Source organism: Bos grunniens, chromosome 7, assembly GCF_055505025.1.
Source record: "Bos grunniens cultivar Pamir isolate PY7600 chromosome 7, Bosgru_T2T1.0, whole genome shotgun sequence".
In the NCBI taxonomy this organism is placed as follows: Eukaryota; Metazoa; Chordata; class Mammalia; order Artiodactyla; family Bovidae; genus Bos; species Bos grunniens.
In genome coordinates, this window is record NC_141171.1 from 84,934,905 (window position 1) to 84,957,779 (window position 22,875).

At 36.8% G+C, this 22,875-nt stretch overlaps 1 long non-coding RNA gene across 1 annotated transcript in view; it reads right to left on the minus strand.

Moving 5' to 3' along the window:
- Positions 1–1,376: 1,376 nt before the first annotated feature.
- Positions 1,377–22,875, minus strand: part of LOC147369910 (uncharacterized) — a 237,439-nt gene continuing 215,940 nt past the window's right edge. The window contains exon 3 of the long non-coding RNA XR_015168100.1: positions 1,377–1,613. This is a non-coding gene — a long non-coding RNA (uncharacterized LOC147369910). The remainder of the gene's footprint in view (positions 1,614–22,875) is intronic.

Sequence of the window (22,875 nt, forward strand, 5' to 3'; positions counted from 1 at the left end):
GAAAATATTCTTTTTCTCAGCTGTGTACTGTTGGATAAATGCCAAAAGCTTGTCACTAAGAAAAACAAAAAGATGTAAGTCAATGGCTGAGTTTGTTTGTTGCCAGTTGGTACTATATAAGGGTCTTTTTATTTTTTTTTAATAATTATGCATAAACCTTCATAATTCAAGCAATTGCTTAAAGGCAATGCCCCCTGAAGGTCATTTTGGACTTACAGATAGCTAGCAATACAAAAGTGAAAAATTTACTCTGTCTCTGAACATTAATTTGTTTATGTGGGGAATAAAGTGGTTGGCTAACTCTTATTGTATTTTGACATAATGTGAATCTCGTTCCTCACACACAAAAAAAGTACTGCTAATTCAGACCGTATTAGAAATTCTTCCTTTATTCCCTCATTCCTTGTTTCTGTGTCAATAAAATAAACTTTCAAGGGTGGTGAACATCTAAATTTATCTTTAAATCTTCAGAACCAAGCATAATAATGACTCACAGCAGGTTCTCAAATTATATTGGTCAATTCAGATTTCAGAGAATCCCTAACATTGGAGAATTTAGGCCTTTCTTATTTAGTAGATAATGGGTGACTTCTTTTTTAATGACTTATTATTTTTTATTTTTTTGCTAGGTATTAATTAAGCACTGAATGTGTTTCCTAAAAGTTTACAACAAGTTAAGGTATAAAAGAGATATATCATTTTAGCTTAAAACTATCCATGTATAGCTCATTTCATTAATTTTCATTTTAAGAATGCTTAATTTTGTAGAAACAGAATGAATGCATTCAATGAAAAATATTTATAAAAGATGTGAATTTGCTATGTTACTTGCCTATAGTTAGACTTAATGCAAATACAGTTCCATTGTTAATTGATTTGATGTCTTAACTAAAATAAAAATAAACATTAGTCAATGAAATCAATATATAAATAAAACATGATTATTTAAGATGTTGTTTATTGAACTCTATTCAAATATTTGCTAGTATAGATTGTTTATGATTCCTAAATTCAGGTGGTGTGGAATGGTAAGCACCTTGGGACCCAGAGTCCTACTACAGTGGTATATTACACATCAAGAAAGCAAACTACTTTAAACTTAAATGTGTATGCATTTGTAGCAATATATTATGATTATCTAGAAAATGCCTAACTTAACTCTAATATGGACACAAATACTAAGACACAGTAATATAACAAGTTCTAGGGTCATCAAATTAAATAACTTAGAACCACTAATTATTCTCTTGTGATTCTAGACTTAAGGTCCATCTACTTTTTGATATCCTGAAAATAGGTAAAAATATGGAAACACATTCATTTAATCTTAAAAATATCAGATTTCATTTTTCAACATAAAAGTAGGTCACACAGAATAAAATGTAAATTTGCTCATTTTATTACTTGGAAAAAAGCGTGGGGGTGGTTTAGTCACTAAGTCGTGCCCGCTCATTGTGACTCAATGAGTAACCTTCCAGGCTTCTCTGTTCATGCAATTTTCCAGGCAAGAATACTAGAATGGATTGCCACTTCCTTCTCCAGGGGATCTTCCCAACCCAGGGATCAAACTCAGGTCTCCTGCATTGGCAGGCAGTCTCTTTATCAACTAGCCACTAGAGAAGAGTTAAAAAAGAAGAAATGACAAAAATTCATTTTTTCTCAACTTCAAAAAAAAGGATGCTTAAGTAATAATTGCAATGTATTTTTACAATAAAACCAAAATCACAGTTCAACAATGATTCGCATTTTAATTAACTTCTTAAATATTTGCATGCAAGTCCAGTACAACTTGATCTTCAAAGACATACTGCATCAGTATTCTCTAAATATTACTGAGAAGTTTAATAAGTTTATGGTTATTATAAGGCTGGAAGTTATAGTTAATTACTTTTTCTCTCTTGCAAACTATTAATAGTCTTCATGAAAATAAATTAGTCCTTTTCCATATGCATGTATTATCACCAACCCCAGTGATTTATTGATTACAAGGATAAAGCTGAAAGAATAAAAACTGAAGCACACATTAGAAATTCAAACCTCTCTTCCTCTGCCACTCCCAACCCTTACTCCTGAATCATGTACTAGGGTAAAAAGTTTAAAATTTGGGGGGATTTTTTAATTTTGTTTTATTCTCATTGGTATTTGAATTCTCACAAATGGAGATACTAACAGTACCAGAATGAATGGTTATGTGGTTATGTTTCAGTAACACTTTTTCTATTTTTTGTTTGTTTGTTTGCTATGCATTTGTAAATCATGGTAGAAAAGTCCTTGACTTCATCAAGATTCAAAATGCCTTTCTTCTTGCTCTCAGCTTTTCTCTATAACTGCTATATTTTGGTTTCTTTTGGCTACTTTATGTATTACTTCACTTTCATTTGTCTAACTTAATATGTGCACACACACTTTGGTATTTAAACAAGACAACTGAAATACAAAGATCAAGATTCAGTTGTCTGAAACTACAGCTCACCTGAAGTTAGAAAGTTATGAACAAGTGTCCCAGCTCTAAATGTGTTGTGGGGTTCCCACTGAGCGGCAAAGATAAATATGCACATTTGAAAAGTCAATTAAGAGTCTGGATGCAGCTGGAACAACATGATTATTCTAATGAAAACCATGAAAAGAAGGAGATGAGAGAAACAGAATATTTTTTGTTGTAGTTTTCTTTATTCAAAAAGAATATGGCTCATCTTGTGATACATGAAGCAATCTAGTTTTGAGTCCTTTTGTCATACACTGCTTGAAAGAAGGTCAAGAATTTTGCAGCCTCCTCCTTCAGGGTTACTGGCATGACTATAATGTTAAGGCTAGATTTTGGCTGAAGGGAAATTATTACCAAAATACTAGTAAACTAAGTATTAGGGAAGTATCTTTGTGAGGACAGTAATGTAGCCCTGAGTTTCTACAGCATCCACTTTTCATCAAGTAAACTCACAGGAAAAACCTTGGAATAGCTAATTTACAATTTAGATATACTATCTTAATCTAATATAGAAGTAGATTCTCATCGCTGATGATAACAGACTTCATTTAAGTTATTTATTTTTTATACAGATACCTTTAACCAACTCACCTCATGGTATTTTCCACATTTGTAAATTATAGTGCAGCAACACACTGCACTTCATTTGCAAACACATACACACACACATGAGTATATCTTGTACCCTTTCCCAAGAGTGATCACTTAATTCTTTATGGACTGTGGAGGAAATCATATTTTAAGAGATTCTGTAGTTCTTTTCTAGATTTTATTTATTAGATAAAGCCTTAAACAGTGATGAACTTACTTATGTGCAGAAGTTTTCCCATTCTCTTTCTCTAGGTTCTATTATTTGTCTTGTTCAGTCATTTACCAGAGGGATTCCCAGGTGGCACAGTGATAAAGAACCTACCTACCAATGCATGTAATGCAGGAGACACAGAGACACAGGTTCAATTCCTGAGTCAGGAAGATGCCCTGGAGGAGTAAATGGCAACCCACTCCAGTATTCTGTCCTGGAAAATCCTGCGGACAAAGGAGGCTGGCAGGCTACAGTCCATGGGGTCACAAAGAGTTAGACATGACTGAGTGACAGAGTATGCACACATGCATTTTACCAGAAGTTTTCTTGACATGTTTGTTTAAAATCTATAATGCTACATCTACCTCTTTGTCCTGAGCATATAACAAATTCAAAGGCCTTGTTGGCCAAATAGATGAGGGAGAATAAGGAAGTACATGGGTGAGTGGATCCTATCCCTAAAGCTAACTATAGAAAATAGTTAAGCTGTAACAGCATTGCCCAGCATCAACAAGCCATATTGATGTGAGAGGAAAGGAAAAGAGCGTTATAACCTGTGCCATAAATACTCCTCTGCTGTAATGATTTAACCCTCTTTTCTCTGGAAAAGAATATGATGGGGAAAGTATTTGTTGTTTATTAAGTACCAGAGAGCAGCTAGGAAATGTGCCAGATACCCACTCTAGTTTATATACATTTACTAGTAGCCCACACTTAAAGCAACTAGAAAATTCTTCACAAAGCAATGGAGACTGAGCACAGCCAATAAATAAATAAAATAAAAGAAATATTGTATTTATATCAAATGTCCAGAATAGGCAAATCCATAGAGAGAGACTGAAAGTAGATTAGTGGTTGTCAGGCACCAGGGGGATTGGGGAATGAAGAGTAACTGCTAATGGGTGTGGAGTTTCTTTTTGGGTGATGAAGACTTTTTAGATAGTTGCACAAGTCTATGAATATACTGCTACTGCTGCTAAGTCGCTTCAGTCATGTCCGACTCTGTGCGACCCCATAGATGGCAGCCCACCAGGCTCCCCTATCCCTGGGATTCTCCAGGCAAGAACACTGGAGTGGGTTGCCATTTCCTTCTCCAATGCATGAAAGGGAAAAGTGAAAGTGAAGTCGCTCAGTCGTGTCCGACTCCTAGTGACCCCATGGACTGCAGCCCACCAGGCTCCTCCATCCATGGGATTTTCCAGGCAAGAGTGCTGGAGTGGGGTGCCATTGCCTTCTCCAATGAATATACTAAATATCACCAAATTTTACAACTGAAAAGGATGATTTTTTAAGAAATTATACTCAATAAAGCTGTTATAAAAGATGATGCATATATAAATTTGTTATTGAAAAAACTTTATCTGGAATTTAAAATATCTTGTTCTATGGTAGAGAAAGCAAATGTTTTGCTGATGGAGTAAGATGAATGATGTATTAAGAATTCTAAATTTCAAGAGTGCAGAATGATTGGATGTAGAAGAAATTAGACTAACAGATAAATATTTAGAGGCTTGTCTAAAATATATGGTGCTGCAGCTTCATAAAAATTGGAAAATGAACTATTTCTAAATATAAAATAACCAGCAGATGTTTACTGGTTAGACAGTGCATTTAATCATTAAGAAGAGTAAGAAATAATGCAGGATTCCATGTTTGCAAGTTTATTATACAACAAATGATGTTGTATAATACAACATCATTTTAATAGCAATCGATAGTAACTGGGTGCTGAGATACAGGGGAGAGCAAGAGGAGGACTTTTTAGAAATATTCCACTGAACGTGGGTGCTAGTGTAGCACCTACTGGGGCTTCCCTGATGGCTCAGTGGTAAAGAATCCACCTGCGAAGACAAGAGAGAGTGGATTTGATCCCTGGGTCGGGAAGATACCATGGAGAAGGAAATATCAACTCACTCCAGTATTCTTTCCTGGAAAATTCCATGGACAGAGGAGCCTGATGGGCTACAGTCTATGGGGTTGCTAAGACTGGACATGACTTCGTGACTTAGCATGAGCCACGAAGTATCTATTCTCAAAAATGAACATAACTTTTAAAACCATGAATTTCTGAGTTAGGAATAAGTAGGCATGAATCTTTCCTGCACTGTTTTTTTATATATATATATATAAATACTGCAAGTATAGAGTGAAAACTGATTAAATCTCTATAAAACTTCTCTCATTCCTAAAAAGTAACTCATAATTTACTTTACAGTCTTATTTTAAAAACTGATCACACTGCTGCACAATAAAGGTTTGACAAAATACCTGGGTCACTGTAAATGCTAAATATATTTTCAAATAAATTATTATAAATATTATTATCTCTTCTGTATATACGAGGAAGTGCAAAATCAAAGAAGTCAACTATTAATACCTTGTCTACATATCCAAGATCATACAGTAAGTTTCAGAGCCAGTCAGTTCAGTCCAGTTCAGTGGCTCAGTCGTGTCCGACTCTTTGCGACCCCATGAATCGCAGCACACCAGGCCTCCCTGTCCATCACAAACTCCCGTAGTTCACTCAGACTCATGTCCATCGAGTCAGTGATGCCATCCAGCCATCTCATCCTCTGTCTTCCCCTTCTCTTCCTGCCCCCAATCCCTCCCAGCATCAGAGTCTTTTCCAATGAGTCAACTCTTCGCATGAGGTGGCCAAAGTACTGGAGTTTCAGCTTCAGCATCATTCCCTCCAAAGAAATCCCAGGGCTGATCTCCTTCAGAATGGACTGGTTGGATCTCCTTGCAGTCTAAGGGACTCTCAAGAGTCTTCTCCAACACCACAGTTCAAAAGCATCAATTCTTTGGCGCTCAGCCTTCTTCACAGTCCAACTCTCACATCCATACATGACCACAGGAAAAACCATAGCCTTGACTAGATGGACCTTTGTTGGCAAAGTAATGTCTCTGCTTTTGAATATGCTATCTAGGTTGGTCATAACTTTCCTTCCAAGTAAACGTCCTTTAATTTCAGAGTCAGTATTCAGGTACAAATCTATCAAATTCATTTTGATTTATTAAACAGTTTGTTCTTTAAGCCTAAATGGAAATATTTGTTGATGATATAAAGGTGAATATGGAAACAAATTCTCAAAATATAATAAACTTCAATGTCATCTGTATATAGGTGACAACTGATAGCAACAAATTTTTGATATTCTCTTGTTTGTGTTTACAGCGTTGATTTATGTGTACATTAACTTCACACATAAAGTCCCCTTAGTGACAAAAGACAGCATTTCCATTCCATATCCCATTAGCAGCAGCCCATTTTTTCCAAGTTAATATATACTCTGGAATTGACCAATAAAATCATACCATATGGCAAGGCCTTTTGAAAGTGGGTTGACAACTGATTATCACATTTAGGTAGTAGTTTGTATGAAAAGAATACTTGGAATAATCAAAGATGTGAAAATGCTGCCTTTATAAACTATGAATGCTGACCAAGGGAAGAAATGAAGGGAAATTTGTTCTTTCTCTTCACTGTTATTTTAAAAATTCCTCTTTGGGAATTTGGAGTAGAGAAAGTATTCTAAGTTTTTTAAATCAAAGGTGTACAAAGTATAAATCTTAAGATTCATGTTTTTAGTCAATGAACCACATAAACAAAGTTAACAGATGGGGTGACAGTCTGTACTTTGATATTTACAACATCTACAACTGACAAGGGATTAGCATCAAGAATTTAGGAGGAACTTCTGCAAAACAACTGAGACATGAAAAACGATAAGGAAATTGAGCAAAGAACAGGAATACAATGAGAAATAAAACCATATTAGAACATTCAGTTCCGTTCAGTTGCTCAGTCATGTCCCACTCTTTGTGACCCCATGAATTGCAGCATGCCAGGCCTCCCTGCCCATCACCATCTCGGAGTTCACTCAAACTCATGTCCATCAAGTCGGTGATGCCATCCAGCCATCTCATCCTCTGTCGTCCCCTTCTCCTCCTGCCCACAATCCTTCCCAGCATCAGAGTCTTTTCCAATGAGTCAACTCTTCACATGAGGTGCCAAAGTACTGGAGTTTCAGCTTTAGCATCATTCCTTCCAAAGAACACCCAGGGCTGATCGTTAAGTTAAAACCAATACATTGGGAGTAATGAAGATTCAGATTAATAAGATAACAATTTCAGATGATATGGTTAGCAAAAATTAAATGATACCAATGTTAGAAATCTGGGAAATGTCACTGGCTCAAGAAACAACTGTAAACTGGACATATTCTAAAAAACTTTTAAAAAGAGAATTTTGGAACTTGGTGAAATTAAGAACATATTAATTCCCTAGGAATACGTAACTAGGCAATGACCAACAAGAGGATACATTTTCTGTAAATAAGGGAACATGAATATGCAGGAGGGGCGGCTGTGCAGCACAGGAGTGGCCAAGAGGAGCTACCCCAGGTCCAAGGTCAGGGGCAGCAGCCAAGAGGAGCTACCCCACATCCAAGGTCAGGGGCGGTGGCCAAGAGGAACTACCCCACATTCAAGGAGCAGCAGCTGCGCTTTGCTGGAGAAGCCATGAAGAGAGACCCCACGTACAAGGTAAGAGAAACCCAAGTAAGATAGTAGGCACTGAGAGAGGGCATCAGAGGGCAGACACACTGAAACCACAATCACAGACAACTAGCCAATCTGATCACATGGACCACAGCTTGCCTAACTCAAGGAAACTAAGTCATGCTGTGTGGGGTCACCCAAGATGGCCAGGCCATGGTGGAGAGGTCTGACAGAATGTGGTCCACTGGAGAAAGGAATGGCAAACCACTTCAGGATTCTTGCCTTGAGACCCCCATGAACAGTGTGAAAAGGCAAAAAGATAGGACAGTGAAAGACGGGCAGCCCAGGTCAGAAGGTGCCCAATATGCTACTGGAGATCAGTGGAGAAATAACTCCAGAAAGAATAAAGGGACGGAACCAAAGCAAAAACAACACCCAGTTGTGGATGTCACTGGTGATAGAAGCAAGGTCTGAAGCTGTAAAGAGCAATATTGCATAGGAACCTGGAATGTCAGGTCCATGAATCAAAGCAAATTGGAAGTGGTAAAACAAGAGATGGCAAGAGTGAAGGTCGACATTTTAGGAATCAGTGAACTAAAATGGACTGGAATGGGTGAATTTAACTCAGATGACCATTATATCTACTACTGTGGGCAGGAATCCCTTAGAAGAAATGGAGTAGCCATCATGGTCAACAAATAGTCTGAAATGCAGTACTTGGATACAATCTCAAAAATGACAAAATGATCTCAGTTCATTTCCAAGGCAAACAATTCAATATCATGGTAATTCAAGTCTATGTCCCAACCAGTAACACTGAAGAAGCTGAAGTTGAGTAGTTCTATGAAGACCTACAAGACCTTTTAGAACTAACACACAAAAAAGATGTCCTTTTCATTATAGGGGACTGGAATGCAAAAGTAGGAAGCCAGGGAACACCTAGAGTAACAGGCAAATTTGGCCTTGGAATACGGAATGAAGCAGGGCAAAGACTAATTGAGTTGTGCTAAGAGAACGCACTGGTCATAGCAAACACGATCTTCCAACAACACAAGAAAAGACTCTACAAATGGACATCACCAGATGGTCAACACCAAAATCAGATTGATTATATCCTTTGCAGCCAAAGATGGAGAAGCTCTATACAGTCAGTAAAAACAAGACTGGGAGCTGACTGTGGCTCAGATCATGAACTCCTTATTGCCAAATTCAGAATTAAATTGAAGAAATTGGGAAAATCCACTAGACCACTCAGTTCAGTTCAGTTCAGTTCAGTCGCTCAGTTGTATCCGACTCTTTGTGACCCCATGAATCGCAGCAGCCAGCCTTCCCTGTCCATCACCAACTCCCAGAGTTCACTCAGACTCTCGTCCATCGAGTCAGTGATGCCATCCAATCATCTCATCCTCTGTCATCCCCTTCTCCTCCTGCCCCCAATCCCTCCCAGCATCAGAGTCTTTTCCAATGAGTCAACTCTTCACATCAGGTGGCCAAACTACTGGAATTTCAGCCTTAGCATCATTCCTTCCAAGGAAATCCCAGGGCTGATCTCCTTCAGAATGGACTGGTTGGATCTCCTTGCAGTCCAAGGGACTCTCAAGAGTCTTCTCTAACACCACAGCTCAAAAGCATCAATTCTTTAGTGCTCAGCCTGCTTCACAGTCCAACTCTCACATCCATACATGACCGTTGGAAAAACCGTAGCCTTGATTAGATGGACCTTTGTTGGCAATGTCTCTGCTTTTCAATATGCTATCTAGGTCAGGTATGACCTAAATCAAATCCCTTATGATTATACACTGGAAGTGAGAAATAGATTTAAGGAATTAGATCTGATAGACAGAGTTTCTGATGAACTATGGATGGAAGTTCGTGACATTGTACAGGAGACAGGAATCAAGACCACCCCCAAGAAAAAGAGATGCAAAAAAGCAAAATGGCTGTCTGAGGAGGCCTTACAAACAGCTGTCAGAAGAGAAGTGAAAAGCAAAGGAGAAAAGGAAACATATACCCCTTTGAATGCAGAGTTCCAAAGAATAGCAAGGAGAGATAAGAAAGCCTTCCTGAGCGATCAATGCAAAAAACTAGAGGAAAACAATAGAATGGGGAAAACCTAGAGATCTCTTCAAGAAAATCAGAGATACCAAGGGAACATTGCATGCAAAGATGGGCTCAATAAAGGACAGAAATGGTATGGACCTAACAGAAGCAGTAGATATCAAGAAGAGGTGGCAAGAATACACAGAAGAATTGTACAAAAAAGATCTTCATGACCCAGATAATCATAATGGTGTGATCACTCATCCAGAGCCAGACATCCAGGAATGTGAAGTCAAGTGGGCCTTAGGAAGCATCACTATGAACAAAGCTAGAGGAGGTGATGGAATTCCAGTTGAGCTATTTCAAATCCTAAATGATGATGCTATGATAGTGCTGCACCCAATGTGTAAGCAAATTTGGAAAACTCAGCAGTGGCCATAGGACTGGAAAAGGTCAGTTTTCATTCCAATCCCAAAGAAAGGCAATGCTCAAACTATCGCACAGTTGCACTCATCTCACACGCTAGTAAAGCAATGCTCAAACATTTCCAAGCTAGGCTTCAGCAATACGTGAAACTTGAACTTCCAGATGTTCAAGCTGGTTTTAGAAAAGCCAGAGGAACCAGAGATCAAATTATTAACATCCGCTGGATCATTGAAAAAGCAAGAGAGTTCCAGTAAAACATCTATTTTATTGACTATGCCAAAGCCCTTGACTGTGTGGATCACAATAAACTGTGGACAATTCTGAAAGAGATGGGAATCCCAGACCACCTGACCTACCTCTTGAGAAACCTGTATGCAGGTCAGGAAGCAACAGTTAGAACTGGACATGGAACAACAGACTAGTTCCAAATAGGAAATGGAGTACGTCAAGCCTGTATATTGTCACCCTGCTTATTTAACTTCTATGCAGAGTACATCATGAGAAACACTGGGCTGGAATAAGCACATCTGAAATCAAGATTGCCAGGAAAAATATCAATCAACTCAGATGACACCACCCTTATGGCAGAAAGTGAAGAGGAACTAAAGAGCCTCTTGATGAAAGTGAAAGAGGAGAGTGAAAAAATTGGCTTAAAGGTCAACATTCAGAAAACTAAGATCATGTTATCCCGTCCCATCACTTCAAGGCAAATAGATGGGGAAACAGTGGCTGACTTTTTTGGGGGGCTCCAAAATCCCTGCAGATGGTGACTGCAGCCATGAAATTAAAAGACACTTACTCCTTAGAAGGAAAGTTATGACCAACCTAGGCAGCATATTCAAAAGCAGAGACATTACTTTACCAACAAAGGTGCATCTAGTCAAGGCTATGGCTTTTCCAGGAGTCATATATAGATGTGAGAGTTGGACTATAAAGAAAGCCGCGCACAGAAGAATTGATGTTTTTGAACTGTGGTGTAGGGGAAGACTCTTGAGAGTCCCTTGGACTGCAAGGAGATACAAACAGTCCGTCCTAAAGGAGATCAGTCCTGGTTGTTCATTGGAAGGACTACTGCTGAACTGAAACTCCAATATTTTGGCCACCTGATTCGAAGAGCTGACTCATTTGAAAAGATCCTGATGCTGGGAAAGATTGAGGGCAGGAGGAGAAGGGATGACAGATGATGAGATGGTTGGGTGGCATCACCAACTCAAAAAGGACATGGGTTTCGGTAAACTCTGGGAGTTGGTGATGGACAGGGAGGCCTGTTGTGTTGCAGTTCATGGGGTCTCAAAGAGTCAGACACGAATGAGCGACTGAACTGAACTGTGGTGACAGGAAAGAAATAAGGGGAATCAAGACATACATCTTTAGGAGAAAAGATAAGTAGGACTTTTAGGTATATTCTCTGGAGTTCTACACAACTGAACTATAGCAACAAGAACATAACTTAAACAGGTGATGTTAAATCTTTTCTTTAATAATAAAGAAAAAAACCTTGCTTTTGTATTTGTTTTCTTTTTGTTTTCCTTGCTTCAATCTGAAACACTGAATTGTTTTATCATATATGACTAGCATATTTTTCAAAATTTTTACCATCTTTGTATGTCTTAATTTTATATTGCCACTTTAAAACATAGCTAATTTAATAAATTTTTTCTCTTTTTAATCATTTCAGTCACTTCAGTTATTCAGTTGTGTCCAACTCTTTGTGACTCCATGAAACACATCATGGCAGGCCTCCCTGTCCATCACCAACTCCCAGAGCTTGCTCAAACTCATGTCCATCCAGTTGATGATGCCATACAACCATCTCTTCCTCTGTCTTCCCCTTTTTCTCCTGCCTTCAATCTTCCCCAGCATCAGGGACTCTTCCAATGTGTCAATTCTTTGCAGCAGGTGGCCAAAGGATTGGAGATTCAGCTTGAGTATCAGTCCTTCCAATGAATACTCAGGACTGGTTTCCTTTAGGATGGACGGGTTGGATCTCCTAGCAGTCCAAGGGACTCTCAAGAGTCTTCTCCAACACCACAGTTCAAAAGCATTAATTCTTCAGCACCCAGCTTTCTTTATAGTCCATCTCTCACATCCATACATGACTACTGGAAAAACCATAGCTTTGACTAGATGGACCTTTGTTGGCAAAGTAATGTCTCTGCTTTTGAATATGCTGCCTAGGTTGGTCACAGCTTTTCTTCCAAAGAGCAAGTGCCTTTTAATTTCATGGCTGCAATCACCATCTGCAGTGATTTGGGAGCCCCCCAAAATAAAGGTTCTCACTGTTTCTATTGTTTCCCCTTCTATTTTCCATGAAGTAATGGAACTGGATGCCATGATCTTTGTGTTTTGAATGCTGAGTTTTAAGCCAGATTTTTCACTCTCCTCTTTCACTTTCATCAAGAAGCTCTTTAGTTCCTCTTTGCTTTCTTCTGTAAGTGTGGTGTCATCTGCATATATGAGGTTATTGATATTTCTCCCGGCAATCTTGATTCCAGCTTGCTTCATCCAGTCCATCATTTTGCATGATGTACTCTGCATATAATTTAAATAAGCAGGGTGACAACATACAACCTTGACATACTCCTTTCACAATTTGGAACCAGTATGTTATTTCATGTTTGGTTCTAACTATTGCTTCTTGACCTGTATACAGATTTCAGGAGGCAGGAAAAATGGTCTGGTATTCCCATCTATTTAAGAATGTTCCACAGCTTGTTGTGATCCACACAGTCAAAGGCTTTGGCATAATCAGTAAAACAGAAGTAGATGTTTTTCTGGAACTCTCTTACTTTTTCAGTGATCCAATGGATGTTGGCAATTTGATCTCTAGTTCCTCTGCCTTTTCTAAATCCAGCTTGAACATCTGGAAGTTCTCAGTTCATGTACTGTTGAAGCCTGGTTTGGAGGATTTTGAGCTTTACTTTGCTAGTGTGTGAGATGAATACAATTGTGTGGTAGTTTTAACATTTTTTTGCATTGCTTTTCATTGGGATTGGAATGAAAACTGACTTTTTCCAGTCTTGTGGCCACTGCTGAGTTTTCCAAGTTTGCTGGCATATTGAGTGCAGCAATTTCACAGCATCATACTGTATATGGATCATGTCACATCCATACATGACTACTGGAAAAACCATAGCTTTGACTCGATGGACCTTTGTGGCAAAGTAATATCTTTGCTTTTTAATATGCTGTTTCGGTTTGTCATACATAGCTTTTCTTCCAAGGAGCAAGTGTCTTGTAATTTCATGGCTACAGTCCCCATCTTCAGTGATTTTGGAGGCCAAGAAAAGAAAGTCTGTTACTGCTTTTAACCATTTAATTACTGTTAGGTGTAGATTTATTAATCCCTTTTAATTTATACATTCTGCATTACCTGCTTTGTTTTTCTTTTTCCTAAATGTTTATTCTTTAATTTTTTCTTTTTTCTGAGTATTTTAGTTGAATTCTTTATTCCACTTCTTCCTCTAGTAACTTGAAGCCATACATGCCATTTCTATCAATTGTGTTATTAAAATTTTGAAAAGGATAATTGTTCACCCAGGTTCAAAGATAATTACTATCAATCCACCCTCTAATAAAGTACAGTCTTAAATACTTCTGTGAACTATCTAGTTTATTCATATTGTGTTAATAAGTTTATATTGTTTAATAAGTTTATCTTGTTTATTTTTTTATTTTGTCTGTTTACTTCAACAGACAAAATAATGATATTGTTTTACTCTTATTGATATTCATTCCCTGTTTACAATTCTTTCTTATCATTTATTTTGTATTTCAGAACTATTATAAGTATCCCTTTTCATTCTTGCCTCTTTCCCATGTTTTGGATTTTTTTAAATTAGTTTTTACTTTGTATTTTACTCTTGATCAAAAACAAGAGTAAACAATAGAAACAAATTTTTTCTATTATATAGCAAAAATAAATTAGTAATGATTTTCTCTGAGCATTTTAAAGGTGTTACGGTATTCCATTTTGTTCTATTTTCATATTTACTATTAAGTTATATCCTGTGTGTGATTCCTCAGCTATAATTGCTTTCTCTTTATTTTTAATATCAATTTTTTTTTTTGCTATACTAAATTGTCTCCTAATTATGTCTAGCTTGTTATGGGATTAATTTTATTTATCTTTATTGTGACAGTGACATCAAAAACCTGAAAATTCATAAGGATAATACTGATATGGTCATCTCAATATATTCCAAAGAAATACATGAAATAATATTCAACTCCTATTTATGAATTTTATACAAAACAGTAAGAATACTAGGGAAGGAGAAACGATCCTTTATCTGAAAAACATACTGTGAAAAAAATACAAAAGTAAAAAGAAAACTATAGTTAACATCATTAACAGTGAAAGGTTAAATGCTTTCCCTGTAATACTGGGGAAAAGAAAGATATCTACTAATACTACTTCTATTTAATACTTTTCTGGAGGTGACAAAATGTGCAGTTAGGTAAGGAAATGAAATCAAAGTCTGGTACTCTGGAAGTAAAAGCAAAAATTGTGTTTCTTCCCAAATGAAACAATTATCCACACAGATAATAACGAACCACAAAACAACTTCGAGAACTTATATAAGTTTAGTGATACAATTTATTTAAAAATCCACTATATTTCTATATATGAGCAATAAAAGTATAATAAAAATTTTTAAATAATATCACTAAAACAGCATCTCAAAATATGAAATAGCAATAAATTAGACATCTGTGAAAGACTCTTTGCACCTAAATCTATAATGACCGCCCAGAGAAATGAAGGAAGACATACATAAATGGTAATATTTAGCTTGTCTTCGTGTTGGAATCACAGAATAATTTTCAGGGAGAAATTCTTCACAAACTAATTAGCATATTAAATATAATTCTGAACAAAATCTAAGAAGAAATTTTGAAGAAACTGAAAAGCTGGTATTAATATTTCATATAAATATGCAAAGGACCCAGAAAAGCCAGAATAATTTAATTTGGGGCAAGAATAAAGTAGAGGAATTACAAAACCTGTTTCTGAGACTTACTAGAAAGACAGAGTATATCAACTGCTCACATGAGGATACACATATAAAACAGTAGCCTACAATTGAGAGACTAATGATAAACTTTCACATGTATAGCTCATTTATGATTTGCAGTGATATCAAAGTACTGGAACAAATGGATATTCATTTTTTTTTATACAAAGAACCTTAATTTTTATCTCACATATGTACAAAAGTTAGATTAAAGTAATTCACAGACCTAAATTTAAAATGTAAAACTATGAAATAAAAGTATTCCATAAGGAAATATTTTTAACTTTGGAGTAAACAAAGATATCATGCAGAGGACACATAAAGTACAATCCATAAAAGTGAAATTATAAATTGGGCTTTATCAAGATAAAAATCTTTGAAAGACAGTGACAAAGGAAAAGGGAATTCACAGATTAAAAGTAAAAGAATGCTAGTCTATATAGATATGACAGTCTATATAGATAGTATATATAAATATATAGATATGAGAGCAAATTTGGAAAACTCAGCAGTGGCCACAGGACTGGAAAAGATCAGTTTTCATTCCAATCCCAAAGAAAGGCAATTCCAAAGAATGCTCAAACTACCACACAATTGCACTCATCTCACACGCTAGTAAAGTAATGCTCAAAATTCTCCAAGCCAGGCTTCAGCAATATGTGAACCGTGAACTTCCAGATGTTCAAGCTGGTTTTAGAAAAGGCAGAGGAACCAGAGATCAAATTGCCAACATCCGCTGGATCATGGAAAAAGCAAGAGAGTTCCACAAAAACATGTATATCTGCTTTATTGACTATGCCAAAGCCTTTGACTGTGTGGATCACAATAAACTGTGGAAAATTCTGAAAGAGATGGGAATACCAGACCACCTGATCTGCCTCCTGAGAAATGTGTATTCAGGTCAGGAAGCAACAGTTAGAACTGGACATGGAACAACAGACTGGTTCCAAATAGGAAAAGGAGTTCGTCAAGGCTGTATATTGTCACCCTGTTTATTTAACTTATATGCAGAGTACATCATGAGAAACGCTGGACTGGAAGAAACACAAGCTGGAATCAAGATTGCCGGGAGAAACATCAATAACCTCAGATATGCAGATGACACCACCCTTATGGCAGAAAGTGAAGAGGAACTCAAAAGCCTCTTGACGAAAGTGAAAGTGGAGAGTGAAAAAGTTGGCTTAAAGCTCAACATTCAGAAAATGAAGATCATGGCATTCGGTCCCACCACTCATGGGAAATAGATGGGGAAACAGTGGAAACAGTGTCAGACTTTATTTTTCTGGGCTCCAAAATCACTACAGATGGTGACTGCAGCCATGAAATTAAAAGACGCTTACTCCTTGGAAGGAAAGTTATGACCAACCTACATAGCATATTCAAAAGCAGAGACATTACTTTGCCAACAAAGGTCCGTCTAGTCAAGGCTATGGTTTTTCCTGTGGTCATGTATGGACGTGAGCATTGGACTGTGAAGAAGGCTGAGCGCCAAAGAATTGATGCTTTTGAACTGTGGTGTTGCAGAAGACTCTTGAGAGTCCCTTGGACTGCACGGAGATCCAACCAGTCCATTCTGAAGGAGGTCAGCCCTGGGTGTTCTTTGGAAGGAATGATGCTAAAGCTGAAACTCCAGTACTTTGGCCACCTCATGCGAAGAGTTGACTCATTGGAAAAGACTTTGATGCTGGGAGGGATTGGGGGCAGGAGGAGAAGGGGACGACAGAGGATGAGATGGCTGGATGGCATCACTGACTTGATGGACGTGAGTCTGAGTGAACTCCCGGAGTTGGTGAGGGACAGGGAGGCCTGGAGTACTGCGATTCATGGAGTCGCAAAGAGTTGGACATGACTGAGCGACTGATCTGATCTGATCTGCTAGATATGACAGAGACTTACGCTCAAGAATATATAAAGAAGCCTTTAAATAATAATATAATAGAGAAATTAATTTAAGATGACATTTAAATTAGAATTTTAAAACGACAATTATTTTAAGAGACAGTTTATAGAATATATAGTCAGCTAAGAAGCACATGAAAAAATGTTCAGCATCAGTCACCAAGTGAATAAGAATTAAAATCACAGTAAGATATGGCCACAAACACACTATAATAGAAAAATTTAAAGTGACTGATATCAAATGCTGACAAAGATTAAGAATAACTGGAAGCAAGCCTTTGGAAAACATTTGTCATTTTCTTATAAATTTACACATACAACCCAACATAAAGAAAATGTTCTTTATTCTCAATAGAGAGAAACTAAAAACATACCAAATTTCTATCATCAAGCACAAATGTAAACAAGCATGTATGTATGAGTGTCTTTGTGTGCATGTATGTGCATGTGTGCACACCACAGTGGACTCCTAGTCAACAATAAAAATTTAAAATAACCAATTGCTCATATATATCTTTTGGATGAATCTAAAAAATAGTATGCTGAGCAACAGAAATCAGTTACAAAAAGGCACACTATCAGCTTCGGTTTTAAATGAAAACTAAATTTCCATAATATACCTGCTTGTTTACTGTGAATGATCTGTGTGGCAGAGAACTGCTTTTATTTCTGTTCAGTTTCAAAGAGCTCTATTTAGCTCTGTAGCTGCTTCCTAGATTTATGCTAATATATCCTAATAACCTTACTGCAAGGGCCTACACAAAACATGTTCAACTTTTTCACTCCCTTAAGTCTTGGTGCTCTTGAACTACTTGGATATAGCCAACCTAATGACTCTGCTCTGTCTCAGCTTCTTTCCTTAGAAATCTAAAACCAGGTACAAAGAACCTTCATAAGGAAACTTATTAGAATTTTTGCACATGTGTAGTTTAACAGCAATAAGAAAAACCTGATTTTGAATAAACATTTATTATAAAAGAAGGTAACTGCTAGCTTTACTAAGTTTTAACAAAATGATTCAGATTTTAATCAACATTTAGTAGCAAATTATTAATAGAAATTAAATATCAATAAATTATTGAAAATATACTTATGGCAAAATAGCTGTATCAGGAAAAGCTCTCCTATGCATAATTAATTCTATTATACAAACTAATCATTTTTATAGATTTTTTAATTAATGTGATTTGAAGTTAATTTAGATAATTATGAATAACACAGTATGACAAACGCAGTATATCTAAGGCTACAGCTTCTGAATCTTTAAATTTAGTAAACTGACTGAGATAAGCCACAGAACTATACAGGCAGCAGGTTTCTTTCAGATAATAGAAGACTGAAAGTTAAATAAAACAAACATGCAACATTAAAAAAATTAAAAAAAAAAAAAACAAACCCCTCATTAAATACAGAGCCAAACACTCCAGAATTTGGTGATTGCCAAACACTCCAGGATTTGGTGACTATTGTCATATTCAAAATCAGTCTCATTTGCTTACTTCTGAAATATTGCAAAATTTACTATAGTTCTCTGAGAGTAACTGAGAATACATAAATAGACAATATTCTACATAGACACATAAGAAGTGTTGAAGTTGATAGGAAAAATAAGAAGTAACTCAACAAGTAAAATCAATCTTCTGTTGAAAGAATATTAAAAATAGATCTGCATCAATATACAAAATGTATTTACTCTAAATAGAAGTGGGATTCAAATGACAAACTGTCAATAGAAAGAAGAGAAGACAGAGTATGAGGGCAAGTTATTCAAGAGTCAGAGACTGAAGGTTTTCCATGCCGAAATGTAGGATAATTTTGAAACCCTCGTTTCTATGACTGTAGGAGGCACCTAAGTATAAGTACTCTAAACAAGTTTGGCTGATAGAGAGACTGTAGTGATGTAACCATATCCTTATTAGAGAACCAATGTTCTTCAGTTTCAGGAGGTTGAAGGTGGGTGGGGAACTTCAACATTTCAGTAAAAGCAGCAGTATCCAGAGGTATCAGACAGTAAAGAATCGGCCTTGCAATGTGGGAGACCCAGGTTTGATCCCTGGGTTGGGAAGATCCCCTAGAGGACAGCATGACAATCCACCACATGATTCTTGCCTGGAGCATCCCCATGGCAGAGGAGTCTGATGGGCTACAGTCTATGGGGATGCAAAGAGTTGGACGTGACTGAGTGATTAAGCACAGCACAGCACATTCAGAGGTAGCCATGTATACTAAAACAAAATAGAGAGCAGAGAATAATGGCAAGAAATTTAGGAAAACCCAGTCAATCTCCTTTCAGGAACATTTGCAAAGGAAGGACTATGTGAGATTATCTCACAGAAGGGATAGAGACATTAAGACCTAGCACATCAAACTGAGTTAATACCTGCTCATCACATTTAACCCCACCTTATTCTGTCCCCAATTCAGCCTGACTACATCAGTAGAGAATGAACAGTCAAGTATGAATATATTGTCCTTCCCCTTCTTGAATCCATGCGTTTTATTAAAGTTCCATTATCCAGCATGAAAATACAAAGAAAGAAACAAATACACAAAGACATCACCACCAAAAAAGCACAAAAGATGAAAACTGCAAAGATGCAATGTGAGGAAAAATAAAACCAAATCTTTAAATACAATGCATGTTGACCTTACTACAAATTTAGGATATTTTCAGATCCCCATCCTTCCCCCTCCACTGTGTTCCACTAGCCTTTGCTTCATTCTGCTGGGGACATGGGTCAGTGTTTCTCTTCTTCCTGATTCATTTTCCAAGTTTCCTTCTACCACCCACTGTATCTGATAGAAGTCTCAGGATTAGAATCCACCCCATCCAACAGATGACTACATGGAAATGTAGTGAATTATCTAAGTCTAAATTTAATGTAATCTATGGTCATGAAGCCACAGTTTGGGCTGCTATTTTGCCCCAAATATCTAATGATTTCACATTTTCTCTTTCAAAGAGGCCAAGCTCTTTCTCATCATTCCACAAATATTTAAAAGATAAAATCTTTAAAGATAATGGAGACTTCTCTGGTGGCTCAGCTGGTAAAGAACCTGACTGACAGTGCAGAAGATGCTAGAGACTAGGGTTTAATCCCTGGGTCAGAAAGATCTCCTGGAGAAAGAAACACAACCTGCTCCAGTATTTTTGCCTGGAAAACTCCATGGACAGAGAAACATGACAGGCTACAGGCCATGGGGTCGCAAAGAGTTGGACACTGAGCACAAGCACACACACAAAGGCAATGGCTCCCCACTTGCAGCCATTTTGTCCTCTTTCTGTTATTGCAGCGATATAGAAAGCGGATATCCAAGTTATCTTTCTTAATCTAATGGAACAGAATTCCACACACAGAACTCATGCTGATTTAGTTAACAATTCATTATTCAATATTCTATGTTGATGCTTATTCAGTGCCATATACTCTGTAACATATTGGAAACACACTGGTAACAAGACATAAAATCCTTATATATATGGAGTTCCATTTTTAAAAGATGAATAGGCATTAAAAATAGTAACTAAAAATATTAAAGGGACAATTACAGTGGGAGATACAAATAGAGGGTTGTGAAAAAAATATAGATGGTAAAGTATATTTTCTAGGGAGATAACATTGTTGAAACTCATGTTTAAATTACTTATAAAAATTAACCATAGCTAGTCAGTAGCAGTATATTTTTACTATATTTATATAACATAGTATGAATTGAAGAGAAAGTATGTGGCAATATTTATCTATATATCCTGTAAAATTAATTTACCTCTAATAGAAATGTATTATGCTGGGTAGTTTATCAAATATGATTTTTGTTTTTTGTAAACCTAGGCAAAATAAGAGAAATCTAAGTTTCCTATTTGGTATATCATATTTTATCCAAAGATTTCTGGATGACTTAATTCATTCCCCTTTCATATTAAAGTTACAAAAGCATAAGCAGCAATTTTCAATGTACTCCACATTGCCGTCAATAGGCCCATGGAACTTAAATGATAATTTGAAACGATTCTGATATTTTCACTTATTGCACCAAGTTATTACTATTATTTGTCTTCTAATGTAAAACACAGAGGTAGATACAAATTTTTGATGACAAGTCTGTTTCTCCCTTTAGGCAAAATTTAGGATATATAAAGTGATTTTTCTAAACATTCCATTATTTCTCTATATTGCTGTTTGTTTTTGAGATATAAACAATGCTTTTAATTATGGCTTGCATATCACAACAGTACAATGTATAGTTATAATGAGGAAATGATGGCCTTGCTAATAGAGCCTGAAGTCTCCTAATATTGTTTCTCTCTCCATTCTTCACAGCTCTCATATTTTAAAATGTGACAAGACACCATTCTCTTGTGTTTTCTTCCCCACATGGTTATATAGCTTAAATTTATTGTTTAAGGGAATATTTTAGTTGTTACTTATGCTACTTTTCCATGTATATGGATATATGCTAATTGTATCCAAAATATAAATGCAAAAATGCACAATGTGTATGTATATATTCCATGCTATTAGAGATTGGAATAGTAAATAATAAATGTATTTGATAACTTATAGAACAGATGCAGTTTCCTCTGTAGGTGTCTTTGTTTGTTCTTATTGACAGTTAACCTATAAATATATAAAAAATTATTCAAGCAAAGGGATTCAACAAAACTAATAAAAACATACAGTGAGAGCCTTATTTAATAAATATATAAAGTGATATCTCTGCTTATGCAATAGTCAAAATAAAGTTTGGTATCTCCTTAGAAATAAGTAACAGAAAACTTTTAGAACAATTTTAAAACCCAGCTATATGCAAAGCTGAGCTTATTACATTTCAAAGCAGTGTATTTGATGAAAAATACTGTACATAACTTTAGTGTCCTGTGTTTACAAGTTTAAAATATTTTATATATGTTATTTCATCTAGTCTTTCAGTTCAGTTCAGTTCAGTCACTCAGTCATGTCTGACTCTTTGCAACCCCATGAATCACAGCATGCCAGGCTTCCCTGTCCATCAAAAACTCCCGGAGTTCACTCAAACTCATGTCCATCCAGTTGGTGATGCCATCCAGCCATCTCATCCTCTGTCGTCCCCTTCTCCTCCTGCCCCCAATCCCTCCCAGCATCAGAGTCTTTTCCAATAAGTCAACTCTTCACATGAGGTGGCTAAAGTACTGGAGTTTCAGCTTTAGCATCGTCCTTCCAATGAACACCCAGGACTGATCTCCTTTAGGATGGACTGGTTGGATCTCCTTGAAGTCCAAGGGACTCTCAAGAGTCTTCTCCAAAACCACAGTTCAAAAGCATCAATTCTTCGGCACTCAGCTTTCTTCACAGTCCAACTCTCACATCCATACATGACCACTGGAAAAACCATAGCCTTGACTAGACAGAACTTTGTTGGCAAAGTAATATCTCTGCTTTTGAATATGCTATCTAGGTTGGTCATAACTTTTCTTCCAAGGAGTAAGCGTCTTTTAATTTCATGGCTGCAATCACCATCTGCAGTGATTTTGGAGCCTCCCAAAATAAAGTTAGCCACTGTTTCCACTGTTTCCCCATCTATTTCCCATGAAGTGATGGGACCAGATGCCATGATCTTCGTTTTCTGAATGTTGAGCTTTAAGCCAACTTTCAGAGAAGGCAGTGGCACCCCACTCCAGTACTCTTGCCTGGAAACTCCCATGGATGGAGGAGCCTGGTGGG